Source organism: Panthera pardus, unplaced genomic scaffold (assembly GCF_024362965.1).
Source record: "Panthera pardus isolate Hobbes unplaced genomic scaffold, ASM2436296v1 HiC_scaffold_25, whole genome shotgun sequence".
Taxonomy (NCBI): Eukaryota; Metazoa; Chordata; class Mammalia; order Carnivora; family Felidae; genus Panthera; species Panthera pardus.
The window spans coordinates 49,116,735-49,137,489 of record NW_026526821.1 but is presented as its reverse complement, the minus strand read 5'-3'; the positions used below and the strand labels follow the sequence as shown (position 1 = coordinate 49,137,489).

The window sequence follows — 20,755 nt, the reverse complement described above, 5'->3', positions numbered from 1 at the left end:
TGAACAGAACTTGGAAAAATTAGAAATAAAGTAACTTCAGAAATCAAGGCTAAAGCAGAAGGGAGACATGAGTGAATAAGCACAGTGGGTCACACCTTAAAGGAAAGAGAATATGGAAAATAAAAAAATGTGTTAAATTTAAAAAGCATGAATACTTTAGTTTATATAAAATTCAAGAGCAGTTTTGTATTACAGAAGAAAAGGCAAGGTTGTCTGGCTCAGGGTGGGAAAAGCTCTGCATGGACAGGGCATGGGGACATCCCCAGGTGATGCACACACACTGCATCTTGGGGGAGCAGAGGTTACACAGACATATGCATTTTCCAGAGCTGATCAAACTGTAACACAAAAGACCTGCATTACACTGTATGCATTTGAAGTGCTGAAAACATTTTGAAAGAAAGTAACAAATATAGAATAAGGAAAGCACCGTATGTATATAAAGGGAGACCTTAGAGTAGAAAATAATGGATAAAAGCAAATACTATAAAACTATGATTTAAGAAAATTTTCCTGTAATTAATGTTGAAAGGGTACACTAAGTACCTGGGAAAACTGACCCAGAATGACCAACTCCAATATAAATTATAGTAAATCTACTAAACTTTAAAGGAAAACAAATATAAAAACACCTTTGGTTATCCAGAAATTAAAAAAACAGAACAGCCTGAGCCACTAAAAAAGATAAGAAAACCAGATTATCATTAGACTTGTCAACAAAAATGCTTAATAACAGAAGCCAGTGGAGTGAAGTACTGGATACTCAATATACTAAAACGTGTATCAAGGATTTTATATCTAGCCAAACTGACCTCCAGGTTTAAAGGTTGTAGGTAAGCTAACAAAGAACCACAGAAATGTTCACACAAGATCTTCCTGTGGAATCTAAATGAATATAAGCTACAATCAAAATGACCAGCAGATGTTACATAAGGGCTAGTAGCTATTGATGGCTGTGAGCAGGACAAAAATAAGGACAATGGGACATTACATGCTTTCTGTTGGAAATGCATGCCATCACCCATGATAAAGGAAATTTCCAACTTTTAATGTTTGTGAGCCCTGCTCCTGGGCTCCCAGGGAAGCTATAATTTAACATTTACCAAGGGCAAAATGACTTGGCAAAACCTCAAAGCATGTGCTCTATTTCTGCCTCCAGAACACATTGTACATCTGCTTTGTTACAAAAAAAGTAAAATAAATAAATAACCAAAAGGAGTATTCCAAGCATAAATATAAAACACACACACACACACACACACACACACACACACACACACACATCCTCCCTAGTTCCCATAAGATTAGAGTTCTACAGCCTTACACATACTAAACACATAAGATAAAGTCTATAATTTTCTGGAATGTCCTTTGCCATGATGATTTGTAACTCTTTATGTAAAAAACATGTATAATCCTGCACCAACCATTCTTTCCCCAGATCACTCTCTTCTTTATGAAGATTGTATATCCCTGACAGCTGTCCTCACTTGGACTCAAATAAAACTCTTTTCCTTTCTCTTTAAAATGTTTAAAAGCTTTGTTCATTTTGGGTCAACACCCACAAAAGTCTTCTTGCCAAAACAAAGCAAAATGAAACAAAACATAGCCTTATTTTCATCAAATCTCTGTACCTAACTACCAATTATAGGAAATTCAGAGGTTAGGGGAACATGCCAAATGACATCATAGCTGTATGCAATCAGTAAAATCCAGAATGTGGACAATCTACAGGAAGAATGACCAGAAAATTTAAGAATTAAGAAACAGAGAGAGAGAGAGTGAGAGAGCACACACATGCAATGAATAAAGAAAGATTCTATGTACTAAAGAGACTCAGAAGATATAGCAACTAGTTGAATATATTAATCTTATTTGGATCTAATCAAACAAATGAACTGACATGTTTTTATATGTACATATGTATGTACATGTATATGTATACACAGAAACATTCATACACTAATTTATATACAACATCTCTACATTTATGCATATATTCACAAACATATGTTGAGACTTTGGAGAAATGAGAACATTAGCTAGGTAGTTGATGACACTAAGGAGTTCTTGTAAATTTTTTTAGGTATTTTTAATTTTTGAAGGTATATGATGAGGATTAAAAAGAGCTACCTAAAAAAAAGAGCTACCAACTTCTAGAGATTCATACTGAAATATTTACAGATTTAATAAAGGATGTGATGGCTGGGATTTGTTTAAAAACCATCTGTTTTGGGAGGAGGAGTGGGTGGAGTACAGAGAAAACAGGTTGGCCATGGGCTGATAATCAGTGAAGTTGGTTGGTGTGTACATGGGGTCCGTTGTCTACTTCTCTCCACTTTCATCTGAGTTTGAAATTTTCTATAATAAAAAGTTTTGTTTTGTTTTGTTTTCTTTAAATCAACAGGTGAAGATATAAGAAAGATGTTCTAGGTAGAGGGAAGTGCATGAGACCAGGCAAAGTGGCAGGGACATGTACGGGTGGTGTTGGGGCAATTCTAGCAGAGTAAGGCCAGGAGATAAGTTAAAGGGGGCAGAGGCTTTATTACAAGGATCTTGAATGCTAATGTACATAAAAACTTTACTTTGACAACCAATGGGCATTGTGGAAGAAAGGCCTTTGAGTGGAATATGACAATTTCAGAGGCAGCTGGGTCTGCGGACAGCATGGGGTGTGGGTGGAGGAGAAAACACTGCCAACACTGGGGGCCTGGCTCTGATGCACAGAGCACTCTGTGCACGTTCAGCCACCCTCAGCGCAGTGGGGAGGGACCAAAGCCCTGCAGGAACCTTTAGGGTGGCACGAGCCATGAGAGCACTATGATTCCTGAGTTTTGTGTATTCCATCTTCTGACAAACCGATCATAAAGAGGCCACATGAGTAGTGACATCAGTGGCCAGAGGATTCTCAACCAGCAGTTCCTGTGCTGCTGTCACAGCAGATGATGGAGGCCTTCCCGAGGAGCACAGGTACTTAGAGACCCTGCTAGAAAGCATGTGCTCCTCACAGTAAGTACTTCCTATTTAACTGTGGGGGTCTGTGTGGGGGTGTCTGGAAGGTAGGGGTGACAAACACAGGTGACCTGTTTCCCTCTCACTTACTCATCATAAGTACAACCATTCTTCCAGCTGTGGGTAGTTTTTCACTTTTCAGAAGACTGTGTTTAGGTAGGATTGTGGATGACAGATGGGGTTTCTAACACTGAGATGGCCTGAGACTGACTCCCAGAAGCAGGGGGAGAGCTCTGGGCTAGGGACACAGTGCTCAGAGCACAGCCCCCATGACCCAGGAACACTGAGATGGGGCCCCTAGGGCCCTGAGAGACAGAGCAGCTGGAAACCTCACTTGCTCAGGGGTCTCTGAGGATCACAAGCTGAGTACTAAGTACATCTCATTCACTGGTTTGGAGGCAGAGTGGGGCTCAGCTGGGAGGAGATGAAGGCAACAACAGCTGGCCTCAACATCTATTGCTCCTCAGGTCCAAGAGACAGGATTTACCTAAAACCATTTCTGAATAATTCATGGAAAAAGAGCTGTGAACAGCCTCCCAGAGAGAATCCACCCAGGAAGAGAAACAGCTAAAGCAGGTAATAATGAGGAAGGTGGGGGCACAAAAGTTGGGAGCAGGGCTCAGGATAGAGTTCTTGGTCCTCCCACTCTTTTGTGTGTGTGTGTGTGTGTGTGTGTGTGTGTGTGTGTGTGTGTGTGAGTTGGTGTTTGATTCTTGGTGCTTCTGTTGACAAACTAAATTTCAAAATCACTCTTCATACAGGTCATCCCTTCAGAAGCCATTCTCAACTTTTACTACAATCACCATTTCTGTTATACCTGACACATTCCTCAGATTCAGGCCACCCAGAGAGCCCTCTTCAGCTGGTGGTCAGACCAAAGGTCTCCACGTCACTGCCCCTGGCCCCCAGACCTGGCAGGGTGCACCGCCGTCCAGCTTGGGGGCAGCCACTGGCCCCTGACACTTGCTGCCTCTGCCCATGCTGAATTGTTTCCACGTTGCCATTTCTAATTTTTCAAAAGACATGGTAAATAGAAATGTTTATGAAAAATCTTCCAAAATTATTCACATTGTTGCATTTTTGTAGAAAAACTATGAATGGTGCTCTCTGAGTGGACAGATACTGTTGCTCACCAAGTCCCTCCCCAGGGTCATTGGTGTGAGGGCCAGGATTACACTGGGGCTCATGATTATATCTCTCTGGAGAGGGTCATGTAGGCCCACTGTCCACACTTCAGACTTCAGGTTGGACTACAAGGCCTGATGCCCCATGTCTCATTTTCCTGAAGACAAATTTATGCTCTGAGCTGCTGTCTGCATGTGCTGAGCCCACTGTGTCTATCTCATTCTTCTGTCCCTCCTCTCTTGTCCCTGGCTTTCTGCTCACTCCAGAAGCAGTCTTTGCTACACATCACCTCCCCCACGGAGCAATGTCTAGGTCAGACGTCTGTGACAACACCTGCCATACTCCCTTTGGGATTCACGTGGGACAGGGCTTTGTCTCAACTGGTTTGCAAGTTCCTCCAGGTCAGGAGCCAGTTCTACCATCCTTGCAACTCAGAAGATGCGTCCTGGATCATCCATCGAGTCCACAAGGGCTTGATGAATAGCTAATGATGTTTTGCTATTATAGGCTACAAATGAACCCTCAAATACATGTGACAAGAGCTGCACTGATGAAAACAAAACATTCTTTTTTTATCAATTAAGGGAAATTACCTGTTTAGCCATTAGCCTAGAGAGGTGGGTCATTTAAAAGCTCACCTATGTTAGATTCAGTTATTGAATGCTATGACTTTTTTTTTGATTCACAAATAATCTTTTTACTTAGGAAAAAGCTATTCCAGCCAGAAATTCTATATCCTATAGGGAGACAGCATATTTCCATATATGTGGTGATGAGGGTTGGACTTTCATCAAGCAATTTCCCAGTACTTCCTTTGGCACAAATAGCAAGCATTTTGTTCTCATCTAGAAAGTTTGTGCACATGAGCCAGTGGTAAATCAGCAAACTACTATGATCCTGCTCCCAAACAGGTAATTATTCCCATCCCATCATTATTTTAATTAAAGAGAATGATGTCTACAGATAATAGAAGCACTTTTTCCGCATGAGTCTGGATCCTGAAGGCTTTCTAACCTGGACCAGCAAATGTTCCCCACCCCAAGTGACAGTGATCTCTCAGTGCAACTGAAATTCACCCTGGGGTTGGAGAATCAGGCTCCAGGGGGACAAAAGCCAGATCTCCAGAGCAGAGGTAGCCTCAGCCCCTAATGCAACATCACCTGAAAAGTTTCAAAATAATTTGAACTTCCTCCCCCAAAACCAGAAAGGAAGGAAAACGGCATGTATCCAGCACTAGCACATGGTAAGCACGTACCAGGGACTTCCATGCATCCACCTGACAGGCATTTTGTGGGCACAGGAGAAAAACTGTCTTTGAATAAGCACTAAAGTATACCCAGTACTCTAGACAAGGAGAAGCCTTCCTTTTGTGAATACACAAGAAACTGGGTGCAATAACCTGGCCAGGGGATTGGGAAAGAGCCTCCTGTGGAGGTGTCATTAAAGATAAGACCTAAAGGGTGAGGAGGATTTCAGGGTCAAGATGGGAGGAAAGTGTTTCTAGCTGTCAAATGCTTTAGGGCTCTGAGGCAGGGAACAAGCAGGACAAAGGGCAGTGTAGCTGGATGGAGCAGAGGTCTGGGAGAGACAAGAGGGTGGGAATGGTGGCAGGAGTACTGGAGCCTGTCCTAACAACCTCAAGCATCCAGTGAGGAGCAGCAGGATGGAAAGGAGGAGCCTTCATATGTGTATCTGAGAAGGCTGGAGGCAGGAATCCTGACTGAGGTGCTGGTGGCTAGACTTCAAGAAGGCCCATGAATGGAGAGATGTCCAGGAGGCAAGTAGGAGGCAGAGTCAATAGGCCTGGGTGCTCTCTTGAATATGTATAATGAGGCAGAGGAGTGGAGAATGTGCAGATGAAGCACCCCTCCTTCTGACCTAGGCCCCTGGTGGACGAGATGTCACCAAAGTAGGAAACAATGGGTAAGGGATGGATTTGGAAAAGTTGAGGGATGATGATGATGAGTTCACAGATACCAGGTGAGCTAAATCCATGGGTGCCCCTGCTCCTACCCCTGCCCTGATTCCCACCATTCCAGGAACTGACCATGCTATCTTGGCTGTCACAGGCCAGGTCAGAGGGGTTAAGGCCCCTGGTGCAGCTTCCATTAATGAGAGATGGGAAGTTGATGGATGAATGCCCTGCCTCTTTGTCCCTTAGTGGGACAGTCTGAGGCAGGTGTTCTGCATACTCTATTAAGGCCCCAGAAGGCCTGCCCCCTCAATTGCCCAGAGATTATCTTACTGGGCAACATGACAATTGTTGGCACCTTCCCTAACCATCTCGTTTCCCTTCTCTGCTACTGGTGCTCTTGAATTTTTATCTTGGGACCTGCTTCTTGGAGAAGGAACCCAAGGCATCAGACTAATATCCCACAAGCCTGTGAGGTGCTAGCACCATTTCTATAGAGAAAAGGGAACCAAGTAAACCAGCTTATATGTCTACAAGCTCACAACACTATGATATTATTGAATGACTGAACTCGGTTCTCTTGTCAGAACTTAGAGAAGAGGTACCTATTTGCCTTAACATACCCAAACAGAAGCCATCTAAAGAGATGGAAACCCTCCTAGGCCAGCCACAGCAAAGGGAACATGCTGGCTTAGATGAACATTTTATTGATAAATACTATTTATTTATTTTTTTAATTTTATTTTTTTAAGTTTATTCATTTTTTTTTTTTTTTGAGAGAGAGAGAGAGCACACAAGCAAGGCAGGGACAGAGAGAGAGGGAGAGAGAGAATCCAAGCAGGCTCCACGCTGTTAGTACAAGTCCAACATGAGGCTCAATTCTATGAAGAATGAAATCACGATCTCAGCAGAAATCAAGAGTTGGATGCTTAATCAACTGAGCCACCCAGACACCCCGGATTAACACATTTTAAAACAAAAATTAAAAACAAGCCTATGAGACTGTTAATTCTCTTTGCAAATTCATAAGCTGCCTTATTCCAGGGACAGGGTGTGTGGGGTCATACAAGCTTCATGCCCTTGGTCCCCAAGAGAGTGATTCCTCACTACTAATTGATAAATTGGCAATGTGGGTCCATAGAGCAGTCTCAGGTAGGATAATATAAGCCTGCCCTCTAAAAGATGGATTCTCTCACGATGAGTTGGGGATCAGGTTTTCTGGCCTCTAATGCACAGGTTAAGACTGATTCACCAACTCTTCACCAAGAAAAATAAAGCCCCCAGCGGCCTCAGCAATTCCGGGGTCATGTCTCTGGTGGTGTCTTTCAAATTCTACAAGATCCTAAATCCTAACAGTGAATGATCTAAATACATACAGAGAGGATACTCCAGTGAGGCAAAGGAATAGGTAGGATTTTAACCCAGGTATATCTGTGTCCAGGTGGAGTCATAGTGATGCATCACCTGAGAAGCTGGGAAGCATGTCAGACTGTGGGCCTGCATCATCAGCATTCACATCTGAAGAGTATGCAATATTTCAGGAAGATCCTGGTTCTGTTGCTCTTTTTTGTTTTCATTAGTAGTTTCATTCATTTAAAAAATAATAGCATTATTCAGATATATTGCAGGCTGTAAAATTCACTACCTTTTAAAGTGCATAATTCTGTGGCTTGTAGTATATTCACAGAGTTGTGCAAGCCTCACTGTTATCTGATTCCAGAATATTTTCATCATTTCATATCCATTAGGCAGCCCCTCCCCTCCCCCATTCCTCCCTTCCCCGGCCCCTGGCAGCCACTAATCTACCTTCTGTCTCTATGGATTTGATTGTTCTGGACATTTTACATAAATGGAATCATGCAATATGTGGTATTTGTGTCTGCCTTCTTCTACTTAGCATAATGCTCTCAATGTTGCTGTATGTATCAGCACTTCACTCCTTTTATGCCTGAATAATAATCCATTTTAGGGATATACTGCATTTTATTTATTGCTTTCATTGGGGTATGGTTGTTACCACTGAGCTCCTATGTGCTACTGGGCTAACTCTTATTGCATCTCTCTTATTGAATGGTTGATAAAATAGTGAATTATTTTTCTGGCAAATATATAGTGAGAATGAAATTGTCTTAAGAACAAAACAAAACAAAAACCTTCAGTCTGCACTTCTGCAGGAAAAGGCATTTCATGTATGGCTGGGAACACATAGTGACAGGTGCCATAGATGTTTGGTAAGTAGAGATGGAGTCTCTCAAACACTAGCTGGACCAGAGAAGTCCCACTGACAGGCAGGCCATGTGACCTGCTAATGGAGAAAACACTGCAGGCTGAGCCTGCCTCCTCCCTGTGAAATGGAATACTCAGATACCCAAACACAGCAGATGCTTAGGTATATCAGAGTTTCAAGTCAGAATAAGGCAGCCCATGCTTCAGCCAAAGCCTCCCTCTTCCTCACTAAGAACAGGATCTGAGCAATTTTATGTTCTTTCTGCTTCTAGCCCCTACAACATACACCCTTTTAAAAGAATTCTAGCATGCTCCACCAGGAATTACGTACTATCAATACAGCAGAATTACACATGGACCTATCCGTGGAGAAATTGGGATTGTCTCTAATGTTTAATAGATGCTTTACTCTGAGGAAATAACTAGAAAAAATCAAATATAAATTTTGGGAACCAGTGTTGCAAGTATAGTGATTTCCAAACAAAGGCCTCAACACAGAAATAGAGACAAACGGAAGTACTCTGTCTCGTATTTTTCTTTTTTCTGAGTCTGTGAACAATTCTATATGTTTAATGATTCTGTCTCCTGCACCACCCCACCCCCACACACACCCCTCCCACAGGAAGATTGAACCATCTGCACTGTGGGCTTAGGATATGTTTAGTGTGGAGTAGAAGGAGTTTTACAAAGTAGTATCTAATATCTGTACTTCTGTGGCTGATTAAGAACCTTTATATGCCAAGGATTTTGTGTAGTAACAGTTACATTTAACACATAAAACAACCTTTAGAGCAGCATCTCCAAGTAAAAACGGAACAGAGCAAACTATGCAACTGATGTGGAAAATTAACTAATTAGCAGATTAGTTTAGCCAGAACGCTTGGGATGTGTGACAGGCATGGATTGCTCCTAACACTTTTAATCCCTTCTCATACAGCTCAATTAAGGAAACCATTAGGGCACCAGGTGCTGGGTCTTCCCTAAACCCCAGCACTGTTAGAAGCCTTTTGTGTAAACAGAAATACTTCCCTCCTGCTAAGCAAATGATGTATGTGTTTCCGCCAGTGCCCAAGTGTTGAGAGAAAAGAGCTGCTTGCAAATCCTCATTAAAACAATTAAAGTTTGCCTTTGGCAGAAACTCATAGAAAAGCCTGTGATTTGGCAGTGGAGACAGTTAATGAAGCATTCAGAACCAGATCAGTTATTGTTATTTAACATTTAAATGGAACATTACAATTGCAAAATGCTGCATCATCGAACTTATCACTTGGTGACCTGGGACTTCCTGAGCACAAAGCCAATCCAAACTTCTGGTGAGCAAGGCTTTGTTACCATACCTCTGGGAAAGGATCCGCAGGAATTCTAAATCTTATTCATTAATGGTCAGTCAGAGAAGTGCAGAGGAAATGCTGTGGTACTGGAAATAAGAAAAACCTGTGTATTAGGGCCACTGCTGCCTATAAAAGTTCTGCCAACTTGCTTTAGTTTTGTGAAACTCCATCTCAGTTTTAAGAAAGATGTGGGAAGTGACTTCTTCACCAACAGAACCTACATACCCACTTCTACCAATTCCACCACTTTAGGAACATCCTCATCCTACAATCACTACCAGTACCTTCACTGCTACCACTTTACCACTACCACCATCACCACCACCACCATCATCTTCATGACCACCCATCAGCACCACCACCACCACCACAATCTGCATACCACTGCCATCACCACTACCTTCAGCACCATCATCAATACTACCATCATCTCCATCACCACCATCACCACCTCTACCTTCACCACCTTCTTCACTACTACCTTCACAACCTTTATGACTACCACTGTCATCACGGCCACCATTACCACCACCATCACCATCATTCTCAACACTATACTACCACCAGGAACTGGCAAACTAGCCCACAGGACAAATCCAGCTTGTTTGTATTGCCCAAAAGCTAAGAATGATTTTTGTAAATTTTCAAGTGGCTGAAAAGAAGTATTTTCCAACACACATGAAAACCATAAAATATTCAAATGTCAGTGTCCATAAATCAATTTTTATTGAATCACATCCAAATCCATTCATTCATATATGCCTATGGCTATTCTGCACTAAAAAGGCAGAGTTGAGTAGTTGTGCAGAGGCCATATGGCTTGTAAAGCCTGAAATATTTATTATCTGGCTTTTCACAGAAAAAGTTTACTAATTCCATAACCCCTCCAATATCACCATCACCACCACCCACAATCAGTACCATCATGCCACCACCATTAACACCACCACTATCATCAGCACAAATAATGCCACCTCTACCATTACCATCAACAGCAGTGACACCCCCACCTCCAACTCACATACCACTCTATGGTTTGGAGATATACAGGCTGCCCATGTGATCAAAGAATTCAATGAGAAGACTGAATGTGGATACAGACTCAAGCAAGAATTCTTCCTCCCCATGAGTGAGTGACAGAGACAGAAAGCCTTGAAGGTATTCTTGTCTCTAAAATTCTTGTGGGTAACCCGATGCTTCTAGAGGGTGCTAGGATGACTTTATCTCTGAGAATTTCTAACCACAAGTCTGCACTCACACTCAGATTTCCCACTCTCAATGTGCCTTGAAAAATGCAATTGAACTCTTATTTTGGAGAGTTTGGGGCTGAAACCTCACACCCGGATTCTTGGCAGAGGCAAATGCAAATCCTTTCTGGAAGAATGTGTTAAAGACAGGCTTCAGAAGATGTCCATAGACAATGTTAAAAGAAACCTCAGTTTGAAATTAAACACATAAGGAAATAAGTCACAATTAGTAAGGGTGAGCAAAATTACCCAAATTAGGTCTCAATGACCGGAGCTATTGATATTATCAGATAAAGGTTATAAAATAAATGTGCTTAATATGTTTACAAATGAAGGAATTACAACTTTAGAAACAAAAAAAATACATTTGTCAAATTAAAACCTTAATGGGCAGAGTGTCACTTTTAGCATTAAAGCTGACTAGAGGCTCTGAGGGCTTCTCTTACTACAAAATAAGACCCTGGATTAGAATATACTTTGAGATACTGTTCGTTGTGAAGGAAAACATCAAAATTACCACCATCCTATAAAACATTTCTAGAAGGGGCAGAATTACATTGATTTACAATGCCAACGGTAACTGATAGTAAATTATACAGGCTTGGTAGAGAAACAAGATGAAGAAGTTGAGACTGAACCCTCATTCTCAGCTACGGTTCTTCATAAAAGTTCTCAAGTTTAAGTATGCCTTAGAATCGCCTGGAGGGCTTGTTAAGTATAGATTTCTAGGCTCCACCAGCAGTTTCTTATTCACTGTGGAAGGGTATCAAAATTTTTTCATAGCTAAGCAGTTCCTGGGTGATGCTGATGATGCTGATCCAAAGATCACACTCTGAGAGCTGCCATTCTGTAGGTTCTGACATAGTTTCAAGTAAGTGATGAGCCCTGGCTACCAGCAGATATAGATTCAAACCTCTGTGGGGAAAAGATCCCCATATTTAACCACATAATCGAATCACACGATGAGCTGACAATTAAAGATCAGCATGCACAAAAGACTGCATGCATGTCACTGTGAGTGAGAATCAGTAGGTAAAAAATAGCTTTGGGCAATCAAAGATTTTAGGTAATGAAATCATAAGAATATAGAACAATTATTTATAAAATATTTATGGAAATATAGAAGAGATAGAAATATAAAAATGATTTATAAAATATTTACAGAAACATAAATAGAAATATTGAAAAATGAGCAAGTAGCAAGAGAGTATAAGTAGAAAAATAAAAATGGATTGAACTTCAAAAACTGAAAAAAAATTCAATTGAAATAAAAATATACAAGAAGAACTAAAATTTATAGAGCAAAAAGACACAGATGGAGGAAAAAAAAGATAATCTAGAAGGTGGACTCAAGAAAAATATAGGGATACCTCAGAGATATTGTGGGTTTGTTCCAGACCACTGCAAGAAAGTGAATGTGCAATAAAGTGAGTCAAGTGAATATTTTGGTTTCCCAGTGCATACAAAAGTTATGTTTACACTATACTGTAGTCTATTAAGTGTGCAACAGCATTATGTTTAAGCAAACAACAATGTACATACCTTAATTAAACAATACTTTATTGATAAAAATTCTAACCATAATCTGTGCTTTCAGTGAGTTTTAATCATTTTGCTAGTAGAGGGTTTTGCCTCAAAGCTGATAGCTGCTGACTGAACAGGGTGGTGGGTGTTGAAAGCTACGACCGCTGCGGCAATTTCTTAAAATAAGACAACCGTGAAGTTTGTCACATTGATTGACTCTTCTATGAATGATTTCTCTGTAGCAGATGATGCTATTTGATAGCATTTTACACACAGAACTTCTAACAACTGGAATCAATCCTCTCAAACCCTGCTGCTGCTTTATCAACTAAGTTTATGTAATATTCTAAATCCTCTGTTGTCATTTCAAAAGTCTTCACAGCTTCTACACCAGGAGTAGTATCCACCTCAAGGTATAACTTTCTTTGTTTATTCAAAAGAAGCAACTCCTTATCTGTGAAAGTTTACCATGAGATTGTAGCAATTCAGTCTCATCTTCAGGCTTCCACTTCTCTCACTGTTTCCACCACATCTGCAGTCACCTCCTCTGTTAAAAGTCCTGAACCCCTCAAAGTCATCCATGAGAGTTGAAATCAACTTCTTCTAACTCCCAATAATGTTGATATTTTGACCTCTTTCCATGAATCTCACAAATGTTCTTAGTGGCATCTATAGTGATCAAGTCTTTCCAGTAGGTTTGCTATTTACTTTGCCCAGATCCATCAGAGGAATCACCTTCTATGGCAGCTATAGCTTACTGAAATATTTCTTAAATAATAAAACTTAAAAGTTGAAATTACTTCTTGATCCATGGATGTTGGGTGAGCATGCACAAAAACATCAATCTTGTTGTATATCTCCATCAGAGGTCTTGGGTGGTCAGGTGCACTGCCAGTGAGCAATAGTATTTTGAGAGGAATCTTTTTTTCTGAGCAGTAATTCTCAACAGTGTGTTTAAAATAAACCATGTTGTGAAAGATGTGCTGTTATCCAGGCTTTCTTGTTTCATTTAGATAGAACAAGCAGATATAGCATAAATCTTAAGGGCCCTAGAGGTTTGGAATGCTAAATGAGCATTGGTTTAAACTTACATCCCCAGCTGCATTAATAAAGTCAGCCTGACCTTTGAAGCTTTGAAGCCCAGGCATTGACTTCTCCTCTCTAGCTATGAAAATTCTAGATGGCATCTTCTTCCAATAAAATACTATTTTTATCTATATTAAAATATATTGTTATTGGAGCCATCTTTATTAATTATCTTCATTACATCTTCTGGAGAACTTGCTGCAGCTTCTATAGCAATGCTTGCTGCTTCACCTTGCACTTTTACGTTATGGAGACAACTCTTTCTTTAAACCTTATGAACCAACCCCTGTGAACTACAAACTTTTCTTTTGCAGCTTCCTCACCTCTCTCAACTTTTACAGAATTTACTTTGCTTTGCTCTGAATTAGGCTTTGGCTCAAGGGAAGATATAATAAAGAAAAAGTTTGAAATATTGTAAGAATTACCAAAATGTGACAGAGACACAAAATGAGAAAATGGTGTTGGAAAAATGGTGCCAATAGACTTTCTTGACACAGAGTTGGCACAAGCCATCAATCTGTAAAAAAAATGCAGTACCTATGAGGAACAAGAAAATGAGGTATTCTTGTATTCAGAATGTATCATTAGCAGAAAAAAAAAGATAGAAAAATTGAATTGGTAGTTAAAAGAATGGAGTTTGGAATAAGAAGATTTAACCTACTTCTCGGAGGAGTTCCAGAAAAAGAGAAGAATCTTGGGGAAAAGAGAAGTAATGCTTGAAGGAATGTCACCTATGATATTTTCAAAACTGATAGGTAAGAAAAATTTACTGATAAACACCACATCGACATGCTGTCATTAAATTGATGCAAACAGAATTGAAAGGCAATCCTAAATGTGGTGAAAGGTAAAGGGAAGATAATTTACACAGCAATAAAGATGAAAATGGTGACAGACATGGAGAATCATTGAAGCCAGAGGACAATGGACTAACATCTTCACTATATTGAGCTAAATCACCTGTTGACTTTGAAGAGTGTACAACAAAACTATCTTTCACAAAGTGAAATAAGACACTTAAAGATCAATAAAAAAAACTGAGACTTAAACCAAAGGAATTTTAATATCTTTTTAAAAATGTTTACTTATTTATTTTGGAGAGAGAGAGAAAGATAGAGAGCACAAGCAAGGGAGGAGCAGAGAGAGAGGGAAACACAAAATCTGAAGCAGACTCCAAGGCTCAGAGCTGTCAGCACAGAGCCTGACACAGGGCTTGAACCCATGAGCCATGAGATCATGACCTGAGCTGAAGTCGGATGCTTAACCGACTGAGTAACCTTTCCTAGTAGTAGTAGTAATACTTTCCTAGTTGGGACCAAAGAATAATTAAAACAAAATGAAAACTTATTTAGAAATGAATCATACTGAACAACTACACATCAAAACTATATACAATGAAGTATTACTCAGCCACCAAAAAAAAAAAAAAAAAAAGAAAGAAAGAAAAAAAAGAAATCTTGCCATTTGAAATGATATGGATGGAGCTAGAATGTATTATGCTAAGCATAATAAGTCAATCAAAGAAAGACACATATCCTATTATTTCATTCATATGTGGAATTTAAGAAGCAAAACAGATGAACATATGGGAAGAGGGGGGAAGAGAATAAAGGGAAACAAACCACATGAGACTCCAAATGATAGAGAACTGAGGGTTGATGGAGGGAGGTGGGTGGGGGATGGGCTAGATGGGTGATGGGTAGTAAGGATGGGAACTTGTGAGGAGCACTGGGTGTTGTGTAGAAGTGATGAGTCACTGAATTCTACTCCTGAAACCAACATTGCACTGTATGTTAACTAAAATATTTTTTTAAATAATAAAAATTTAAAAAAAGAAAACCAAACCAAACCACACAAAATACAGGTCAAAACCAAAGGATGCAGCTGAAGCAATACAAGAGAGAAACATAGAGGCTTAAACTCATTTATCAGGGAAATAAAGGCCAAAAAGTAAGGGGTTGACATCTAAATAAATACATTAGCTAAAGTAATAGTAAAAGGAAGTAATATATGTGACAGGTGGTAATAAAGATAAGAGCAGAAACTAGTGAAATAGAAAGCAAAGATACAACATGGAGAAACAACAAAGCCAGAAGTTTGCTCTCTAAAAGCAAGGCTCTAATAAGACTAACCAGAGAGACAGAGAATACATCCATAATGGGGCCCTGCTTCTGATGCAAGAGGAAGCACTGAGCACACATTATTTTTCTTCTGTCTCTTGAAGAAGACCTCATTAAAATGTTTGCAAAAGAATAAAAAAAGATTTTAATAGAAGTGAAAGTAGTAACAAATACTTAACAAAATAAAGACTTAAAAAGCCACAGTAGAGGAGGAGTGGTTCAAATTGCTGAAGGAAAGTCAGTGGAAGCTGCACCCAGGACTTGGTGGGGGAGGTAGATGGTGGCCAAGGGGACAGAGACATACAGTCTGACATTGAACTTTCCACTACAACAACACATGTTGGAAAGACAACCAGCAAATGCCTTGAGAGCTGGAAGAAAAAAAACTTTTTTTCCTATTTTTTGGTTAACATTTTTAATTAAAAAAACTTTTTTATTTGAGAATAGTTGACACACAATGTTACATTAATTTCTGCATGATCTCTCTTACATGTGAAATATAAACAAGTTGAACTCATAAAAGCAGAGTAGAATGATGGTTGTCAAGGATGGAAGGTGTGGGGGAAATGGGGAGATGTTGGTTAAAGGTTGCAAAGTTTCAGTTTAGAGCATGAGTAAGTAGGTTTTGGAGATCTAAATACAGGGTGGTGATGACAGCTAATGATACTGTATTGTACTTTTTGGAAATTTTCTAAGAAGATAAATCTTAAATTTCCCAGCATATGTGTGCATATGTGTGCACATGCACATACCATACAAAGGTAACCCAGTAGAGGTGGTGGGTAAGTCATTTAGCTGGACTGTGGTGATCCTTCCACAATGTATGAACATGCAGGCAGAAAACACTTTTTAATTTATGCACCCAACCAAACAATCATTCAAGTGTGAGCAAAAGCAAAAAAAGGAAATAAAACAACAACAAATATTTTCAGCACTCATAAAATTTTTCTCACATATACTCTCCCTAATTAAGTAACTTACAAATTCACTCTAGGGAAAAACAAATGATAATGGACACCAAGGAAGTGGATAATCAGGGACAAAAGATACAGTGAATAATTCCGGAAATGAATAAAAAAAAATCCCCGTATGGCAGCTGTCCATCAACAATCTGTCCAATTTATAACAAACATCTGTGGGCTTCACAAAGGCCATATTTCTGAGGAGGAAAGATCAAACACAAAGTTGGAAGATACCGGCTATTCTGGGAGGAAGACGCAGGTTTCTTCCCTCAATATTAAAGGAAAGTCATTTAGAAACTCCGGGAAAAAACTCCACACAGCAGAAAAATTGTATAAGAATTCCACGGATCTAAACGCAAAAGCAAAACAAAATTTCCCATTATTTTAAGCGGCTATGAAATATAAAAGAATGCACTTGATCTAGATACTCAAAATATTTTCTTTCTTCTAGTATAGGTGGTCATGATACAGGAAACCAGAAGAGAAGAAATACTGTTTTATCACTACAACTTGGGTTTATAGTCCTAGCATTTCTAGAAGCATGATAATAACTGTTTAATAATTTAACATTTGGAATCTATACAATTAAAAAGCAGATTTTAAAGGTTACCAGTCCTGACAAAGTCACCATCAACTCCATAATCATAATTGTCATTTTGACCAGACACCTAAATGCCAGACACTGTGCTAAGATCTTTATGAGGCTTATCATGTTTAATTTTCTAAATAACCCTGTGAAGTAGGTATTGCTGTTACTTCACTTCACTGATGTGCAAACTGGGGCACCAAAAACCTAAGTAACCTGCTCAATGCCTTCCCCCTGTAAGCAGCAGAGCCGGAATCATGTCCGGGAAGTCTGATTTTAGGGTCTGACTCATAGCCATTAAGCTAGACTCACTTCTAATGTAAAAGTGAGGACATAGCCAACCTCCATGGGAAGGTAAATGGGAACAAGGGAAGCAGCGTGAAAAAAACCTGCCACCCACAGCCTCATCCTGCCTCATAGGAAGACAGGATATGGAAGTTTAAGATATAATAGGAACCTATGGGAGAACTCAAAATTATACAACGCCAGAAAGTTAGAGGAGGGGAGGAGATGGGGAATAGTGTTAGTGAACTAAATTATAACCCTGAGTGACCTAAATTCTACCTTTTCAAAGCAGGAAACCCATTGGACAGAATATAAACTCAACAGATCAAGAAATAACTGGATGAACATAGCAGTCAAGGCATGGCATAACTGTCAAAAGAGAAAGGTGAAAAGGAGTTGCCTCTGGGAAGCAGGTTGGGGATATGGCACAATATGTTAGGAATCGAGGTGAGAGGTTTGGAATTTTCATTATTGATTTTTGCATACTACTTAATATTTTACCTGAGCTTCTTATCCTAGTCAAAATAACCACAAACAAAAATATTTTTTTAATCATTTCATCATGGAGAAACTGGAAGCCTCATATATTTCTGGTAGAAATATAAAATGTCATGGCCCCTGTGGAAAACAGCTTGGTGGTTCCTTAAACATTAGACATAGAATTTCCAGAAGATCCAGTAATTCCATTCTGGGTATATACCCCAAAGAACTGAAAGCAAGGTCTCAAAGAGGTATTTGTAGACCCATGTTCATAGCAGCATTATTCACTATAGCCACAAGATGGAAGTGACCTAACTGCCTACCGACAGATTCAGGGATAAACAAAATGTGAGCTACCCATACAATGGAATATTATTATTCAGTTTCAAAAAGGAAGCGACTTATGCTACAACTTGCTATGTAGCACAGCTTATGTAGAAACTTGCTACAATATTGATGAACCGTGAAAATATTATGCTAAGTGAAATAAGCCAGACATAAAACAAATACTATATGATTCCACTTACATGAGGTACCTAGAATAATCAAATTTATAAGACAGAAAACAGAATGGTGGTTGCCTGGGACCAAAGCAAGGGAGAAATGAGTACACAGTTTCAGTTTGAAATGATGAAAAAGTTCTAGAGATGGTTTGTGGGCAATGTGAATGCACTTAATGTCATTTCACTGTATACTTTAAAATAGCTAAAATGGTAAATTTTAAGTGATGTATATTTTACCATAATAAAAAAAAATGACTTTCTTTAAAAACATAAGGAATAACTTTGGTGTCCAAGCCAATGAGATATGGTACCTTTGAACTGATTTGGGTTTAATATAAATTGGTTCTTTCACCATTTCCTGAAAAATACAAGAAACTTACATGTTAAGTCTGACCACAGTCTTTCAATCTAGCACTGCTGTTGTCCTTATTTTAAATGGTATATAATATATAAAATATTATTAAATAGATATCTATAATTGTATTTAATACATATAGTTAGGCCCCATAATAATTTATTATTATTGCTTTATACAGTCAATATTCATTTAGATTTACTCACTTACATAAAGATTTGTTCAGGGGAAAACCTTGTCATATTTCATCAAGTCTCAGTAGGCTTTGATTGTAAGATGCATCCCTATTTCAGAATTTAAGAAATGTTAAAATGTGAAAGGAATGTGCATGCTACAATTGGAGAATTTCACAAGAATAATGTGCTTCAGGGGTGCCTGAAGCACTGGGTGGCTCAGTTGGTTAAGTGTCTGACTTTGGCTCAGGTCATGGTCTCACAGTTTGTGGGTTTGAGCCCCCGGAGGCTCTGTGCTGACAGCTCAGAGCCTGGAGCCTGCTTCAGATTCTGTCTTCCTCTTTCTCTGCCCCTCCTCTGCTTGCACTCTCTCTCTCTCAAAATAAATAAATATATTTAATTTAAAAAAAGAGTAATATGCTTTATACTTTTCCAAGTTCACATAAATGAACCCAAAAGTGAAAACATGGCCAAGTCAAGGTCGTCATCCACATCATAAATCATCTACTAAAAGATACTTAGGATACAACATGAGATCTCAAATATCCACAAAAACAAAACAGTGAAGTGATTTGCTATTCCCCATGCATTGGTTTTTCTAAACCTCAGATTTGCTAAAATAAACTGAAGGTATAAAAACTAAAAAATGATATCCCCCCAGAGTTTTCCAATAACCAAGTGCTTCTTCAATATAGAAACACGGTTTCTTTATTACAAAGAAATGAATGCACAATCTCATGGGTGGCATACATGGCCTACCTTCGAATTAATTAGCAAAATAAACTCTCAGGCTGCTTCCTGAACTTTCATGTGACAGAGGGCGAGCTCAGCCTGAGAAACACATAAGAAAAATCAGCAGCTGAAATTAATCCATCAGAGCTCTGACATAGAAAATGAGTCACATTTCAACCCAGCAGTCCTATGCTAATATCTCAAGTTTATTCCCATGGCCGTTTACTCTTCAGTTATTCTCTGCCCATCAGTGATGGCTTTCACAAACCTAGTGAAGGTCAAGGGGTACAAATTGGAATGAGGTGCATGCTCCAAGGACAGGCTGGGCCAGCCTTGGTTCATACTGGGGTGTTTAGACTGATAAAGGGTGAATAAAGGCTTTAGAAGAATAGGGTGGGGATGGCTCCTTGATTTCATTACATTGTCAACAGATGGGAGCTGGCTTTTTCTTAGGTGTATTCCTTAATGAGCTTTAAAGGGTGAAAACACAGTGTTAAGAGATATACTCAAGCGGTGAAATGTAGTGAGTCACATATATGACAGCTTTATGGCCATTATGAATCAACCCGGCAGGAAACCAGAGACTGGGACACTGGAAGGTCCAAGCACCTAGTTACCCCTTCTGCAGGAGCTTCAGAAGAACTGAGGTTTCTTTTGGAACAAGGGATTTCTCTTTGACAAAAACAGTTCATTTAAAGGTTAGTTAAGCCCTAAGAAGTGAGAAAACTGAAAATCAACCCTGCTGATTGCTGCTGATATAATGTTTCTAACAGGACAGGACAAACCCCACAAATCATGTTCTTGCACAAGAAACCTACTGCAGCTATAAAAGTGCTTTCAAACTTTGCTTCTGAGCAAGTGCCCTTCTTACCAGTGGTGGCTCCAACTCTGCTTAGTTCCTCTGCCTCTTGAACACAGGTTACTGAAACATCCAATTACTGAACTGTATTTATGCTTCTCCACTGTATCACACCCATGGCTGCTCCTGCCCCACATGCTCCTGAGAATAATTTAGCACAGCTCTAATCCTTTAAGGACCTTTTCCTCCCTACTGAGGATGCTCCCAAGATCCCACGTTGCCCATTTGGCTTGCTGT

General features: G+C 39.5%; 1 protein-coding gene across 11 annotated transcripts in view; it reads right to left on the bottom strand.

Annotated features, from left to right (window-relative positions):
* Positions 1–20,755, bottom strand: part of SYNDIG1 (synapse differentiation inducing 1) — a 180,717-nt gene that overhangs the window by 112,152 nt on the left and 47,810 nt on the right. Inside the window, exon 2 of one of the 11 annotated variants that reach the window (XM_053890478.1) lies at positions 9,613–9,692. The exons of the other annotated variants lie outside the window; for them this stretch is intronic. The gene's annotated coding sequence lies outside the window, so the exon portion shown is untranslated. The remainder of the gene's footprint in view (positions 1–9,612; positions 9,693–20,755) is intronic. 11 annotated transcript variants of the gene reach the window in all.